The sequence below is a fragment of the Nipponia nippon genome, unplaced genomic scaffold, assembly GCF_047370975.1.
Source record: "Nipponia nippon isolate SJK-2023a ecotype South Korea unplaced genomic scaffold, ASM4737097v1 scaffold_34, whole genome shotgun sequence".
In the NCBI taxonomy this organism is placed as follows: domain Eukaryota; kingdom Metazoa; phylum Chordata; class Aves; order Pelecaniformes; family Threskiornithidae; genus Nipponia; species Nipponia nippon.
Genome location: NW_028262352.1, coordinates 4,104,819 through 4,122,629, shown reverse-complemented (window position 1 = coordinate 4,122,629; position 17,811 = coordinate 4,104,819). Strand labels below are relative to the sequence as shown.

Genomic DNA, 17,811 nt, shown 5'->3' with positions numbered 1-17,811 from the left:
TAACAAATTTGTGTGCATCCTGCCTCTTAGAACAGATTTAATAGCACAGAGGAGGCTTCCTCATTGTGGTCACTGCTGTTTTGACCCCAGAAGCAGGTGTCTGATGTGAATGTTTTTCTCTTCTTCCCCCTCCTGCCCTCAGGAACCCACTGATGCAAAGCAAGGCTGGCTCTGCCAGGCAGAGAGCACAAAGCCCTTGTTCCATTTCTAATTGCTCCTTTCCCAAAAGATTTCAGGTGGCCTCCCCTCAGTTCCCCGTCTATCATTATTTCACTGTGAAAATACACATTTAATTAGATGCTGACAAGTGAGGATTCACATCTGGGAGAAAAAGGCTATAACCTACTGTGGTGGGTTGACCTTGGCTTGCTGCCAGATATCCGTCCATCTGCTTTCTCATTCCCCTTCCTCAACAGGACAGGGAAAGAAAACAAGATTAAGAAGTTAATCAGTCGAGATAAAGACAGGAAGGTCTCTTACCAGTTACCATCATGGGCAAAACAGACACGACTTGAGGAAAATTAATTAATTTTTTGCCAATTAAAAATAAAGTAGGATGGTGAGAAACAAAGACAAAACCTAAAACACCTTCCTCTCCCCTACTCCCTTTTTCCCAGGCTCAACTTCACTCGTTCATTCCTAACTCTTCTACCTCCTCCCCTTCCCTTGGTCAGTGCAAGGGAGATGGGGAATGGGGGTTGTGGTCAGTTCATAACACTTCATATCTGCCGCTCCTTCCTCCTCACAATTTTCCCTTTCTCCAGCATTAGTCCTTCCCATGGGTTACAGTTCTTCATGAACTGCTCCAGCATGGGTCCTTTCCACAGGGTACAGTCCTTCAGGAAAAGACCACTCCAGCATGAGTCACAGTTCCTGCCAGAAAACCTGCTCCTGTGTGGGCTCCTCTCCATGGGCTGCAGTTCCTGCCAGGAGCCTGCTCCAACATGGGCTCTCCACAGGCTGCAGCTTCCTTCAGGGCACATCCACCTGCTCCAGTGTGGGGTCCTCCACAGGCTGCAGTGTGGATATCTGCTTCGATGTGGTCCTCTCCACAGGCTGCAGGGAATACCTGCTTCACCATGGTCCTCTCCATGGGTTGCAGGGGAATCTCTGCTCCAGTGACTGGAGCACCTCCTCCCCCTCCTTCACTTACCTTGGTGTCTGCAGGATTGTTTCTCACTCTTTTTTCCACACTCCTCTCTCTCTCACACCTGCTGCGCAGGGTTTTTTACCCTTTCTTAAATATGTTATCACAGAGGTGCCACTAGCTTCACTGATTGGCTCAGCTTTGTCCAGCAGTGGGTCCATTTTGGAGCTGTCTGGAACTGGCTCTGTCTGGCACAGGGGCAGCCCCTGGTCTCTTCTCACAGAAGTCACCCCTGCAGCCTTCCCCCCTCAACCTTGCCATGTAAACCCAATACATCTACTGCTATACCCTATGGAAAAACCCTCCTGGCCCTTCTGGAAATGGGGGTGGGGGGCAGGATCACACACTCCAGCACCTGAACAGTAAGAGTACCACTCACTTATGTCCCTCAGCAATGGTCCACCCTCTGTCTCAGAACTCAGTACCATTTCCTTCTGCTACTTCAGGCTTCATTTAGGCTTGCTTCCTCCAGCCACAGCTGCATATGCTCTAACCTCAACCAAGAAGCTTCTCCTTGACATCCATAACTGAGCATCTCAGTGTAGCTGTCTGCCTCAAAGCAGTGCACCTCTTCTCTGAATCAATATGTTCTTTGCTGCCAGTAGGACATGAAGTGTTCTGGTCTCCAACCATACTCAGCTCTCAGACCCAATCCCCCCCCCTGCTTAGCCCAAATGTAAATGACCCTATATTTGTGGGAAGAAGGGTTGTTACTGTTATGGGAAAATATATCAATCATGCTGGATCCAACAGCCTGAGAGAAGTGAGGCTGCTGCTGCTCCATGTCCCCAAGTCCAACCAGTAGCAAGGCTGAAGATGCATTCCTAGCAGACACACACACACACACAGAGCACACATATACACTACATATATACATGGTTGGCCACAGAGATCACAGACAGACACTCAGAGCACTCACATGAACACAGACAGCACCAACAGCCTCATCCTGCTCCCCTCTCTGGATGAGCAGGATGAAAGTCCACTAGTAAGAATATATATATATGTACAAGGTGGATCCTTCCAGCAACTGGGCTCAGACACTCAGTCTGCCCAGTAGCTGGCCCCTGGATCCCAGTCTCCCCAGTTGCTGGCACCTGGACATATGAGCCCCCAAGGCCGCAGCCCCACTCCAGTTGCTGGTACAGACTATCACACATACACACACACACAGAGCTGGCCAGGACTTTCCCGCTTCCAATAGCTGACCCCCCCGTGCTCTCACCCTTAGAGATACACAGGCACTCTCACACCCAGAGTCAACCGGAACTCCCTTGGTCCCATAGCCTGTTAAGGGATGTTAAGAGCAGCTGTCACATCCAGCAGCTACGGGCCCAGGACTTTCCCTTGCCTGGCCACTGGAGCCCAGCCTGGTGTGCTCGGGGACCTGGGGTCTCTGCACCAGGCTGAGGGATGCAGCTGCCACTTTCCCATTTGCAGGTTCAACCAGTAGTGAAGCTGACCACATATCCCAGAGACACACACACAGACACATACAGGACACTAACATGGCTGGTCACACAGACTGCCACAGACAAGGTGCTACCTTCAACAGCACCTGCATATAGAACTCACATAAAACATAAACATAGACAGCCAAGTCCCCTTCCTCCTCCTCTTTGGCTGACAGAGATAGAAGTTCACTAGTGAACATGACACTCTCTAGATTCACAAGGACATGCACATTCACAGATACCCTGAGTACCAGCACAGCCCCCTTTGTCCATCTGGTACCACTGCCCAGATCCCAGGCCCTCTTACCTGATTCACGGGCCCCCTACTTGCTGGATAGTCCAGCTTGATGCTCACTAGCAAACACATGCACACTCATACACTCATCTCACAGGCACTCCACACTCACTAGTCCCTCCAAATACCAACACGGACCCTCTGCCTGCCTGATAGCCCTGCCCAGATCCAGGGCCGCCTACTCGCTGGCTAGTCCAGCTTGAAGTTTGCTAGAAAATTACACATGCACACCCCCACACTCACCAGGTTTGGGGAAGATACAGACACTCCCCAGAAGCCAGCACCAGGCACACGGGCTGTGACCTGCAGTTCTGCTCCAGTGGCTGGCGCTGAGCCCCTCACTTGTCTTACTCATGACAGTCCCTCACAGTAGCTGCTTGTTGGGACACACACTGTTCCCACCCCAGTAGCTGGCAGCTAAGACCCTCACCCATTCCAATAACTAGCACTGAGACTCCCACTCGCTCTAGTAGCTGACACCGCAGGCCACAGTGCATCACTGGGGCTCAGACAATTGTTAGAAGTTTATGTGAGGGATAGGTCCAGACTGTAGTGAACAGATACAGCAGTTTTTTGTAAAGCAGCAGCCAGTAACTTTGCTCATACCAGCATACACATTCTCAGCTATGGTGGTGATGTGCCACAGGGCATGGTCCTCAGCAGCTACTGGAGCACGTCCCTGCAGCACTGTAGGTTTTGACACAGCCAGAGCTTCAGAAGGAGAACACAATTCTGCAAGTCACAGGCTGCAGGGAGTGCCTAGGGTCTCTCACTGAGGCTGGAGCACATGGTCTTCCAGCCTGCAAGAGGTGTGTAGTTGCTGAGGAGCTGTGCTGCTAGGTAAAGGAGCTGTGGGATGAGGTCAGCAGACTATGCAGCATCAAAGAGGATGAAAAAGATCTTCTCTGAGACACTCTAGCTTCAAGAGTCTGAATCTCTAACTGTAGCAGAGGGACAGATAGAGTCTGTGCCTATCGGGTTGGAAAGTGGAAACTCCCATGATGGTTAAGGCTGGAAGCTGGTGACTTCTGGCACCAGAAGGAAGGCTCTTCCACCTGAAGACTTGCAACTACAGAATAGGTTCACCACATTGGTAGTGGATGAGAAGCTGGGAGCACTGTCAAATGGAGCACCTATGCCAGCTGAGTCTGAGCCACACAGGGTAAGTGGCAAGTGACAGTAGCAGAAGACTCCCTGCTGCTGGGGCAGAGGTCCCTATCTGCTGACCCAACCTGTCATCTAGGGAGGTTTGCTGCTTGCTGGGGACTTGCATTTGGGATATTGCGTAGAGGCTGCCAAGGCTTGTCTAGCCATATTACCTCCTGCTGCTCTTCCACATAGGCCCCAATGATACTGCCAGGGATGACCTGGAAAGCATCAAATGTGACTACATGGCTCTAGAGGCAATTATTAAGAACTTGGGCACAGCAGTCTCTGGGTTCTGCTTTGGGAGCTTCTGAACCTTCTGGGGAAAGGGTCCAGGATCATTGGGGAATGCCTGGGAACCCTCTGAGAAACTTGAGGGGCCTACTGCTGCCAGGTAAGGGAAGCCACAGGTGTGTGAGCTTGAGGAAACTCTAACAGCTTCTAATGAGCATGATCAGCTGCACTTGACCCAGGGTGTCTGCTGCCTGCTGGGGCCAGGATCCAGGATGTTGTGGAGAAACTGCCAAAGCTTGTTTGACCTTCTGACTGTTACACCTTGCTGTTCTTCCCTGTGGGCACTGATGATACTGCCAGGAGAAACCTGGAGAGTATTAAAAAATACTACAGAGTTCTGGGGGCAATAGTCAGGAGTACAGGGGCCCAGGTGGTGTTCTCCTCAAACCTCCTGGCAAGGGGAAAGGGTGTGAGGAGGAGGGCACTGATACTGCATGTCAAAAATTAGTTGCACAGCTAACATTGGCAGTGGGGTTTTGGTTTCTATGACCATGGTGTTACCTCAAACTGTTCCAAAAACTTTCTAACACCAATTTGGCATTTAGAAAGTATTCTTTATTGCAGTGCTGGATGCACGGGGGATATCTTCATCTAGCGTGCATGCCATAGGTCACGCCAGCAAGGTATTTATCAAACTTAAACATACATATTCATTAATTTTCCGAGAAAATTTTTCCTGAGGAACCTGAACATACATAAGTCTATGGGACTTGATGAGATGCATCCCAGAGTCCTGAGGGAATTGGCTGATGTAGTTGCCAAGCCACTCTCCATGATATTTGAAAAGTCATGGCAGTCAGGTGAAGTCCCTGGGGACTGGAAAAAGGGAAACATCACACCCATTTTTAGAAAGGGTAAAAAGGAGGACCCTGGGAACTACCGACCAGTCAGCCTCACCTCTGTGCCTGGGAAGATCATGGAACAGATCCTCCTAGAAGCTATGCTAAGGCACATGGAGGACAGGGAGGTGATTCGAGACAACCAGCATGCCTTCACCAAGGGCAAGTCCTGCCTGACCAACCTAGCAGCCTTCTATGATGGAGTAACTACATCAGTGGATGAGGGAAGAGCTATGGATGTCATCTGTCTGGACTTCTGTAAGGCCTTTGACATGGTCCCCCACAGTATCCTCCACTCTAAATAGGAAGGATATGGATTTGATGGGTGGACTGGTCGGTGCATAAGGAATTGGCTGGATGGTCGCATCCAGAGGGTAGTGGTCAATGGCTCGATGTCCAGATGGAGAACAATGACGAGTGGTGTCCCTCAAGGGTCCGTTCTGGGGCCAGTGCTGTTTAATATCTTCATCAATGACAGACAAATCTCCAATGATTGACAAGCCTCACTCCAAAGATAATCTTTTTATCAGGGTTAGACAACATTGTACAGAACACTGTATAGTTACATATATACAGACAAAAGCTAACAAAATGATGACCAATAACAGCAACAATTTTCTTAACCACGAGCTCAAATTGGGGAACCAGGAAGTCAGCCAATTCCATGTCTCCTCGAACCTAAATGAGGTTTTTCTTTTGAATTAGCCACCTTCATAGTTTTCTCAACCATTTCCAAATGGAGATTATAGTTCCACAAATTAAGTGACCCTTCTTGGTTCCCCTGGCTCAACAGAGTCCGTGAGCTTATAATACCACACCACAAATGAAAAAATTATACATCTCAGATACATATTTCAACAAAGGAAAATAAGGAAAAAGAAACAAAGTTAGTCCGCCCTGAGGGCAATCTACTTCTGCAAAGGCTATAACCTCAGTCCAGAAACAATTCATTGAGTTCTTCTGAGTTTTAATTTCAAAGGTCCTGCCTCCTGCACAGTCCAATTTGGAGACGGTGCACTTTTGATCCTTGAATAATGTATCCAAGGCTCCTTTTCTGCAATCTTAACAGCTGTGTAAGTTGTTAACAATACCTGATAAGGTCCTTCCCATCGCTCAGTCAGAGGCTGGGAATCCCAGTTCTTTACATAGATCCAGTCACCTGGTTGAATGGAGTGTACCAGAGCATCCAGTCTGAGAGGTCGTGACATCACAATATATTTCTGCAATGCATTAATAGTTTTTCCTAAAGAAATTACATATTGATTTAAATCAATTTTCCCTCGTATATGTAGGGTTTTTGGAAATTTAGGACTCTGATATGGTCTACCGAACAAAATTTCATATGGACTTAAATGATCCGTTGACCTAGGCTGGACTCGAATGCAAAGTAAAGTTATAGGTAATGCTTGAGGCCATTTCAACGAAGTTTCCTGACAGATTTTGCTAAGTTGTGTTTTCAATGTCTGATTCATCCTTTCTACTTTACCACTAGATTGAGGCCTCCAAGGTATATGGTAATCCCATTTAATGTCTAATACCTTACTTAATTGCTTAACAACTTCCACTGTAAAAGTTTGGGCCTCTATCTGATGACATTCCTAAAGGAACCCCAAACCTTGTAATTATTTCTTTTAACAGAGTTTTTTGTCACTTCTTTAGCTTGGTTGGTGTGACAGGGAAACACTTCGGGCCACCCAGAAAAAGTATCAACCATTACTAATAGATATCGCTAGCCTGCTTGTTTTGGCAACTCTGAGAAATCAATTTGCCAGTAATCTCCTGGTGTATTTCCCTGGGGTAAAGATCCCAGGAGAGGTTTTCTAATAATGCTAGGGTTATTTCTTTGACAAATCGAACACTTTTATCAACAATTGATTTAGCTATTTTTATCATTCCAACACTTACAGCAACTTTCTGTAATCCTTGTACTAGGGACTCTATTCCCCAGTGGGTCTGCTGATGCTCCCTTTTCATTATTTCAGTCATTATGTCTGGAGTTACTACAACCTGATAATTTGGGGTTATCATCCACCCTTTTTCATTAGGAACAGCTTTTAAAAGATCAGCTAACTGCTTGTCTGCTGATCCATATTTAGGTCCTTCATCCGGTAGTGATATTTTCTTTTTGGGCATTACTACAAAGATGCCTTGTTCCACAGCCTCCTTGGCTGCTTTATCTGCTAATCTATTACCATCAATAACAGGGGATCGTCCACTTTGGTGAGCTTTACAATGCATTACTGCTACTTCAGCTGGTTTCTGAACACTCTTTAAAAGTTGTAAGATCTCTTCTGAGTGTTTAATAGGCATACCTTGTGCGGATAATAATTCTCTTTCTTTCCAAATTGCTCCGTGAGCATGGATCACTCCAAAAGCATATTTAGAGTCTGTCCAGATATTTACCTTCTTCCCTTGAGACAAATCCAGGGCTCGTGTCAGGGCTATCAATTCTCCCTTCTGAGCAGATGTACTCACAGGTAAAGCCTTGGCCTCCAATACCTGAGTAGGTGTCACTACTGTGTATCCGGCTTTTCGCTGTCCGTCTATAACGTAACTGCTTCCGTCTGTAAACACTTCTAAATCTGGGTTAATCAAGGGTTCACTTTTAAGGTCAGGTTGGCTAGAGTATACTTACTCTATTGTTTGTATACAATCATGTACCAGTGATTCTTCTGGATTTTCAGCATTCAAAAAGGTAGCCAGATTCACTGCCATGGTAGTCTTCAATTCTATGTCATCTTGTTCTAAAAGAACCACCTGGTACTTAAGCATTCTGCTGGGGGAGAGCCAATGTCCCCCCTTTTGTTCTAATACGGCAATAACCATATGAGGCACATAAACAGTTATTCATTGCCCCAGGGTTAATTTCCTTGCTTCTTGAATCAATAAAACGGTTGCAGCCACAGCTCTCAAGCATCCTGGCCAGCCTTGGCTTACGTTATCCAGTTGCTTAGAAAAATATCCCACTGGCTGTTTCCAGTTCCCTAATTGTTGAGCCAGTACCCCCAAGGCCAGGTGTTGCTTTTCATGTACAAATAACTCAAAAGGTTTCATTAAATCTGGCAGTCCCAAAGCAGGAGTGGACATAAGGGCCTTTTTCAAATTCCTGAAGGCAGTTTGACACTCGGGGGTCCATTCAAGAAATTGTCCTCCAGATAATTTTAAAGCTTCATATAGAGATCCTACCAGTATTCCATAGTTGGCAATCCACAAGTGACACCATCCGGCCATTCCCAGAAATGTTCGTAATTCCCGCACGGTTCGTGGCTCTGGTGTCTGGCATATAGCTTCTTTTTGATGATTTCCCAGTTGTCTCTGTCCCTGTGAAATCTCAAATCCAAGATAAAATACAGTTTTCTTAACGATTTGTACTTTATCCCTCGAAACCCGGTATCCATTAAGGCCTAAGAAGTTCAATATGCTGATTGTTAATTGAATACATTCTTCTTCAGTCTCTGTGGCTAAAAGATCATCCACATATTGGAGTAGGGCTCCTTCCATATTTTCTTTTCTCCATTGTTCCAATTCTTTAGCTAATTGGTTTCCAAAAATAGTAGGACTGTTTTTGAAACCCTGAGGTAATACAGTCCAAGTTAATTGTGTTTTTTGTCTGTAGTTGGATTCTCCTATTCAAATGCAAAAATGGTTTAACTATCAGCCTCCACAGGTATGCAGAAAAAGGCATCTTTCAAATCTGTCACAGTAAACCATTTATATTTTTCTCTAAGTGTTGTCAATAAAGTTTAAGGGTTAGCCACTACAGGATGGATATCTTGCACAATTTGATTAATAGCCTGCAAGTCCTGAACTAATCTATATTCTTTGCCATTAGGTTTCTTTACTGGTAGTATTGGAGTATTATATTCTGATTCACACTCCGCTAGCAATCTGTAATTTAAAAATTTTTGTATTAAAGGTTCTAATCCTTGTCTGGCTTCAAGTTTGAGTGGATACTGTTTTAATCTTACCAGCCTGGCCCCTGGTTTTAAAGTGATTTTTACTGGTTCTGCTGATTTGGATCTTCCTGGAACATCTGCCGCCCACACCATAGGAATTACCGCATTCTCTATCTCCGTTGAAATTTACCCCTCATTGGATGCAGGATCCTGTAACATAAAAATTCTTGCCTCTATGGCTTTAGATTCTGGAACTGAGAATTTAATTTCTCCATACTGGAAAGAGATTTGTGCTTCCAATTTGCTTAACAAGTCTCTTCCCATGAGGGGTCTTGGACATTCTGGCATATATAAAAACTGATGTATCATCAATCTTTTTCCCAATTTAAAAGTCAAAGATGATTGAAAGAAAAGCTGAGTTTCCTGTTTCCCAGTTGCACCAACAACAGTTACAGCATCCGGGCTTAAATTTCCCAGAGGTGTATTTAACACTGAATAAGTTACTCCCGTATCTACCAGAAATTCTATTTCTTCATTCCCCAGCTCAGCTTTAATCAGGGGTTCTGCTGGGAAGGAATCCCCCGGTCTCCTTCATTCCTGATCCAAATTCATCACATTCACTGCTTTGGTCAGCACTTCCCGACCTGATTTCTGCAGACACTCCTTTTTCCAATGCCCAAACTGTTTACATATGGCACATTGGTTTTCTGCTAACCTTGTTCCATGGCAGGCAAGATAGGCTCCTCTTCCTCTGCCCCTGCATCCGATTCGACCTTCTCCCGACTGAGGAAGCCTGGTCAAAGCAGCTAGCAACTTGAGCATACCTCTTTTCCCGTCTGATCTTCTCTTTTTCTCTGTTATTATATACTGTCCAAGCCACATCAAGTAACTTTTCCAAATCTCTAGCCTCCCCTTGTCCTCCCTGCTATCGGACTAAATCCTTCATTTCCCTTACTCCTTTGTACCATACCTACACCCACTCCAGCCCCTTCTCGGTTTTCATTCTCCCTCAACAATTCTTCCCTCTGTTCCACTCTCCTCCGCGGCGCCACTAATAAATCCAAATCTTCCTCCTTTTCCTCTTCATATTTCAAACATCTCTGCCCAATACTACATGATGAACAACACCTTCTCAACCCCTTTCCAACTTTCTTATTCTCCTTCTCCAAAGTCAGTACCATAGGATCCCCCGGAACTATTCCGCAATCCTTCTGCCACTCAGGATGATCATGCAAAGTTAAAAACATATCAGCATATAACACTTCATCCCATTTTCCTTCCCTCCAAAGAAACAACATCAATTGCAACAAGGTGTTATAACTTAAAGTTCCATTTTTCGGCCACTTTTCTCCATCATCCAGCTTACATAGTGGCTACCATTGATTACAATACTTAATTAAATCCCTCTTGGTAGCTGTACCCCCCCCCCCCCCCCCGGCTGCCACCTACATCCTTCCAATGTTTCAATATACATCCCAGGGGAGATTTTTTCAGAATCCCCCCTTCTGCTGAGGGTTTATTACCCATCACAAAACCACAAGGGAGTGACACAAAAGCACAAAACAATAACTTAACACAGAGACACAAGGGCAATGACTTAATCCAAAATTTAGTGAGATTAAACCAAACTTTTCACAAAATATTAATTCATTAATTCAGTCTTACCACAGCCAATTAAAACCCAAATTTAATCCTGGGCATCCCCAGAGTTCTCAATCTGTGTTTGTGCACAAAATATCATCTACCTGAAACTCAGGTGCCCCACAGACTTTTGTCGTCTAGCAGGATTTTCCTCCACCTGCAGGTCCCTCCTTGGCCCGACCCTGTGAGGCTTTCACCCCGTCTGACAGGCAGGCAATCTCCTTTACTCGGTTGCAACCTCCAAAATTAAAGGAAGCCTTTTACCTTCCCAAGGATCCTTCTTAGAGCTCTTTGGTCCAGGGACTGGAGGTTCTCCCCGAGAATCTCTCGGTGCTGGCTAGAGGTCCTGCGATCCCGTGGATCCGTCGAGGTTCAGAAGCACAGTCCCACCTGGGTCACCAAAACTGTTACTGCAAACTGGCCCAAAAACTTTCTAACGCCAATTTGGCGTTTAGAAAGTAGGCATTCTTTATTGCAGCGCTGGATGCACGGGGGATAGCTCCACCTAGCGTGCATGCCATAGGTCACGCCAGCAAGGTATTTATCAAACTTAAACATACATATTCATTAATTTTCTGAGAAAAGTCATTAATATTACAATTATTTCCCAGAAATCATTAACATATTTCCCCTCCCACCAGAGCATGCGCTGTTTAATTCTGGGAATTCTTTTGGGGGGTTCTCGGTGGTAGTTATCCTCAAATTCGAGCTGTCCGCTTGTTGACCTCGTTGATTTTTTCCACCCAATCATGCTGATTTGGCTGTTTTCTTTTGTTAAGAACACAGCTGACACTCCTCAATGTCCAGGGATGTTCTTGCTTTATGTTCAGACTCCCCATTATCTTTGTTCTGAGCTCCCTATTTCATTCAGGCATTCCTTCTTATCTTACAGGCCTCTCCTCTGTCCTTGGTTTCTGCCAGTTGTTGGTGATTAACTTTCTTCCTAGCTCTACTCTGTCCTTGGTAGCTGTCTTCTTGAAGCAGTCCTTGGTGATTAACATTTTTCTGAATCCCACATGTAACAATGGGACCCTGTCTGAGGATCAAGGTATGCTTGGGAGAGATAGGATGCAACCTCACTGAGCGGAGCAAAGGATGCCAGCAGGATGGCTGACTTGGTAAGGAGGGCTTTAAAATATGAATGACAAGGGAGGGAAAGAGTAACCACCAGTCCTGTGAGGGAGTGACAGACAGGATTACTGAGCAAAGGGCTGGGATGATGTGAATGAAAGGAAACACAAAATCAGCAAAACAGAGCTTAAGCTTGCATGTAAGCAAGGAAGTGCCTATAGTAGCACCATTATGGAGAAATCCCCCAAACACTCTCCAGGAACTCAACATGCTGGGGTGCCTCTCTGAAGTGCCTGTACACTAATGCACACAGCATGGGGAATAAACATGAGGAGTTAGAGAACTGTGTGCAGCTGCAGGGCTACAGTCTTGTTGGGATCATGGAGACATGGTGAGATGGCTCCTGTGACTGGAGTGTTGCAATGGAGGGATACAGGCTCTTCAGGAAGGACAGGCTGGGAAGATGAGGAGGGTGAGTTGCCCTTTATGTGAGAGAGCAGCTGGAGTGCTTGGAGCTCTGCCTGGGGATGGATGAGGAGCCAAACGAGAGCTTCTGGGTAAGGATTATAGAGAAGGTGGGTAAGGGTGACACTGTAGTGGGTGTCTGCTATAGGCCACCTGACCAGGAGGAATGAGTGGATGAGGCCCTCTATAGACAGCTAGGGGCAGCCTCACGTTTGCAGGCCCTGGCCCTCATGAGGGACTCGAGCCATGCTGATATCTGCTGGAAGAACAACACAGCAAGGCGGAGGTTCCTGGAGTGTGTTGATGACAATTTCCTGATGCAAGAGATAGGAGAGCCAATGAGGAGAGGTGCTCTGCTGGACCTCATACTCACCAACAAGGAGGGGCTTGTTGGGGATGTGAAGGTGTCATGGTTTAACCCTAGCCGGCAACTAAGCACCACACAGCCACTCGCTCAATCCCCCCTCCCTAGTGGGATGGGGGAGAGAATCAGAAGGGTAAAAGGGAGAAAACTCGTGGGTTGAGATAAGAACAGTTTAATAATTGAAGTCAAATAAAATAGAATAGTAGCAATAATAATAGTAATAATAATAATATAATAATACAATAATAATATACACAGCAAGTGATACACTCTACAATTGCTCACCACCCGCCAACTGATGCCCAGAACGTCTCCCAAGCAGTGATCGCTGCCCCCTGGCCAACTCCCCCAGTTTATATACTGAGCATGACATCATATGGTATGGAATAGCCCTTTGGCCAGTTTGGGTCAGCTGTCCTGGCTGTGCCCCCTCCCAGCTTCTTGTGCACCTGGCAGAACATGGGAAGCTGAAAAGTCCTTGACTACTGTAAGCACTGCTTAGCAACAACTAAAACATCGTTGTGTTATCATCATTATTCTCATCCTAAATCCAAAACACAGCACTATACCAGCTACTAGGAAGAAAATTAACTCTAACCCAGCTGAAACCAGGACAGGTCAAAGGCAGCCTTGGCTGCAGTGAACATGAGATGGAGTTCAGGATCCTGAGGGCAGGGAGCAGGGTAAAAAGCAAGCTCACAACCCTGGACTTTAAGAGAGAGAAGACTCTGGCCTTTTCAAAGATCTGCTTGGAAGAGTCCCATGGGATAAGGCCATAGAAGGAAGAGGGGCCCAAGAAAGCTGGTTAATATTAAAGGACCACCTCCTCCAAGCTCAGGAGAGCTCCATCCCAAAGAACAGGAAGTCAGGAAAAAGTGCCAGAAGGCCTGCATGGATGAACAAGGAGCTGCTGGCCAAAGTCAAGCACAAAAAGGAAGCATACAGAGGGTGGAAGCAAGGACAGTGTTGTGATTTAACCCCAGCCAGCAACTAAGCACCACACAGCCACTCACTCACTCCCCCGTGGTAGGATGGAGGAGAGAATCAGAAGAGTAAAAGTGAGAAAACTCATGGGTTGAGATAAAGACAGTTTAATAGGTAAAGCAAAAGCCCCGCACGCAAGCAAAGCAAAACAAGGAATTCATTCACTCCTTCCCATCGGCAGGCAGGTGTTCAGCCATCTCCAGGAAAGCAGGGTTCCATCACATGTAATGGTTCCTTGGGAAGACAAACGCCATAAATCGGAATGTCCCCCCCTTCATTCTTCTTCCCCCAGCTTTCTATTGCTGAGCATGACGTCATATGGTATGGAATATCCCTTTGGTCAGTTGGGGTCAGCTGTCCCGGCTGTGTCCCCTCCCAACTTATTGTGCACCCCCAGCCTACTCGCTGGTGGGGTGGTGCGAGAAGCAGAAAAGGCCTTGACTCTGTATAAGCACTACTCAGCAATAACTGAAACATCCCTGTATTATCAACACTGTTTCCAGCACAAATCCAAAACATAGCCCCATACTACTATGAAGTAGCTAGTGCTGAGAGAGTGCGAGGCCACTCTCAATCTGTGATCGATCATGGTGTTGCAGGAATTACGCAGCCGCCACCTAGTCCATGTTAGGAATTATGTGGATGCCACCTCAACAGGGCTTGGCCCTAGGTTCCTCCTCAAAGAAGATGAGTCACCAATCTGCTTGTCCCAAAAGCGGGGTCGTTCGCCCGGTGTGCAGACACCAATTAACACACAGAGCAGAGGTATTTTATTTCATGTCTGAGCAGAGATGGGTGCTAGGTGGCAGTTCCACAAAGCTAGCACGCCTTCGTACAAAACTACAGAATATTTATTTTACTACATGATTAGTATAATCCTGCCTAATTTTACACTTATTGGTTAGTGATTAAAATTTCGTACACTATTGGTTTACTATATTAAAATTAGCCTCGCTTGCTATGCAAATTAGCACGCATGCTCCTTTCAGGTGGGGGAGGGCAAGTCTTTTCGGACCTGAATTGAGTCGGTGGTCGCGATCTCCCCTCGCCACATTTATCTTTCACCCAGTTACTGCAGTTTTATCAGACTTCATGTTTTTCTGGCCACCATCCAGTCTTTGGTGCCAAGATGTTCCCTTTTATCAGTCCAGGAGCTCTTCTTCAAGAATATAGCTGTTAGTTTTCCATGGTCTGTTAATTAAACAAATACTCTTATATCCTTTAGCTCCCTCCCAAATTCCTTTCCCAGAGCACAGGTGGTTTGTAGTTTTGCTCAGTGGAAAATTTTCACTTTCTGCAGAATATCACGCTGAGTAAACAAGTGGTTTATTTACCTGACATGCAGAACAGTTCAAGCTGAGTGCCTCCCAGGAGGGACCCCTACTGCAGATCGTGCACCCCAATTATACCTGTACCACCCGATCCCCAAGTCCAATCACTTAATTCTGGTAGGTGGTCTCTTGATTTCTTATTGGTTTTCTTGGTTGCTGGGCTGCTTCTGAAGTTACCTTATTCTCTTGGAATTGTTTCCTTGGTCCTTTTCTTCTTCATTCTGCTTGCATCTGCCAGTTTCAGCTATTTTTGTGTTTGCAACATTAGCTTTATCAAAAAGTTTACTCTCAGTCAACTCTTGCGGCCTAAGGCTTCAACTACCTTAGCTTCTAGTGCTAAGCAAGGCTATTAATCCTAACAATTCTCAACACATGGTGACTGTGAGAAGTGCCCAAAGACTGCAGGAAAACAAATGTCACTGCTATCTTCAAGAAGGGCAAGGAGGAGGACCCAGGGAACTACAGGCCTGTCAGATGCACTTCCATCCCTGGGAAGGTGATGGAGCAGCTGATCCTGGAAACCATTTCCAGACACATGGAGGACAAGGAAGTCATCAGGAGTAGTCAGCATGGCTTTACCAAGGGGAAGTCATACTTGACCAACTTGATAACCTTCTGTGATGACATGACTGGCCTGGTAGAAGAGAGGAGAGCAGTGGATATTGTCTACCTTGAATTCATTAAAGCCTTTGACACTGTCTCCCATAAGATCCTCTTAAAGAAGCTGTATGGGCTGGAAAAAGCAGACACTGAGGTGGATTGAAACCTGGCTGAATGGCTGGGCCCAGAGAGTGGTGATCAGTGGCACAAAGTCTAGTCGGACACCAGTGACTAGCAGTGTACCCCAGGGGTCTGTACTGGGTCCAGTCCTGTTCAGCACCTTCATTAATGACCTGAAAATCAGCAAGCTTGCTGATTACACAAAATGGGAGGAGTGGCCGATACGCCAGAGAGTCATACTGTCATCCAGAGGGACCTGGAGAAATGGGCTGACAGGAACCTCATGAAGTTCAACAAGGGGAAAGGCAAAGTCCTGCCCCTGGGGAGGAACAACCCCAGGCACCAGTACATGCTGAGGGCCACCCAGCTGGAAAGCAGCTTGGCAGAAAAGGACCTGGGGGTCCTGGTGGACACCAGGTTGAACATGAGCCAGCAACGTGCCCTTGCCACAGAGAGGGCAAAAGGTATCCTGGGCTGCATTAGACAAAGTATTGCCAGCAGGTGGAGGGAGGTGATCCTTCCCCTCTACTCAGCCCTGGTGAGGCCACACCTGGAGTCCTGTGTCTAGTTCTGGGCTCCTCAGTACAAGAAGAGAGATGTGGACATACTGGAGAGAGTCCAACAAAGGGCCACGAAGGTGATTAAGGGACTGGAGCATCTTTCCTATGAGGAAAGGATTAGAGAGCTAGGATTGTTTAGCTTGGAGAAGAGAAGGCTCGGGGGGATCTCATCAATGTGTACAACTACCTGAAGGGAGGGTCCATAGAAGAGGGAGCCAGGCTCTTTTCAGTGGTGCCCAGTAACAGGAAAAGAGGCAATGGACACAAGCCCACAGGAGGTTCCATCTGAACATGAGGAAACACTTTTTTCACTATGAGGGTGACTGAGCACTGGAACAGGTTGCCCAGTGGGGTTGTGGAGTCTCCCTCCTTGAAGATATTAAAAAGCCATCTGGATGTGATCCTGAGTAACTGGCTCCAGGTGACTGCTGTGGTTTAAGCCCAGTAGGCAGCTAAACACCACACAGTTGCTCGCTCACTCCCTGCCAGGGGGATGGGGGAGAGAACTGGAAGAATAAAAGTGAGAGAACTCATGGGTTGAGAAAAAGTTTAATAGGAGCAAAAGCTGCACGTATAAGCAAAGCAAAATAAGGAATTCTTTCACTAATTCTCATCAGCAGGCAGATGTTTAGGTATTTCCAGGAAAGCAGGGCTTCATCATGCGTAATGGTTACTTGGGAAGACAAATGATATAACTACGAATGTCCCCCCTTCCTCCTTCTTCCTCACAGTTTTTATTGCTGAACACAATGTTATATGGTATGGAACATCCCTTTGGTCAGTTGGAGTCAACTGTCCTGGCTGTGTCTCCTCCCAACTTCTTGTGCACCCCCAGCCTACTCACTGGCGGGGCAGTGTGAGAGGCAGAAATGCCTTGATGCTGTGTAAGCCCTGTTCAGCAGTAACTAAAGTATGGATGCCTTATCAACATTGTTTTGGTCACAAATCCAAAACATAGCACTATATGAACTACTGTGAAGAAAATTAACTGTATGCCAGCCAAAACCAGTACAACATTTAATACTCGGATACAGCTTTCAAGTATTAACAAATAAATAGTTTGAGTGTTAAAAGAATATGAACATAGTTTTAAGTAAAGTCTTATAAGCAAATAGAAGGAACAGCTTTCTAAGGGGAGTTTAGAAAAACATCCAAAATGCCTAAATAGCTTATGTCTAGAAAGCAGGGCAGATGATTAGGATAAGAGTTATTTCAGCAGTTTAGTTTGGTTTTGTTTCTTAAACTCAAAATCGGATAAATGCTTCTAATCAGGCCATTCTTCTACCATTTTTAGGATGATATTGCATTTCAGTCTGCAAGGAGCAAAACTCAGACCTTTGTATATGAACATCTCATACTAAGATCAAGGATTCTCCAGGTATATCACTCTCCCACAACATGACAGCTTTCAGGGAATAACTGGAATACAAAATTTTGATCAGGTCAGAACAGAAGCAGTTTATTTACTATAACTATAGGAGAGAACATAGAGCAGCAGAGAAACAGACTCAACTAATACGAACTCTGTCGCTCTGAAGCGGATACAAGGTTTATTTACACAGTCACCAGTGGGGTTCCCCAGGGCTGTTTTAGGGCCAGTGCTC

General features: G+C 46.0%; 1 long non-coding RNA gene across 1 annotated transcript; it reads right to left on the bottom strand.

The window, feature by feature from the left end:
• Positions 1–5,677: 5,677 nt before the first annotated feature.
• LOC148054117 (uncharacterized) lies at positions 5,678–11,208 on the bottom strand. Its single transcript, XR_015707696.1, has 2 exons — positions 10,977–11,208; positions 5,678–8,505 (listed from the first exon to the last, which is right to left on the bottom strand). It is a non-coding gene; the product is annotated as an uncharacterized LOC148054117 (long non-coding RNA).
• Positions 11,209–17,811: the final 6,603 nt, after the last annotated feature.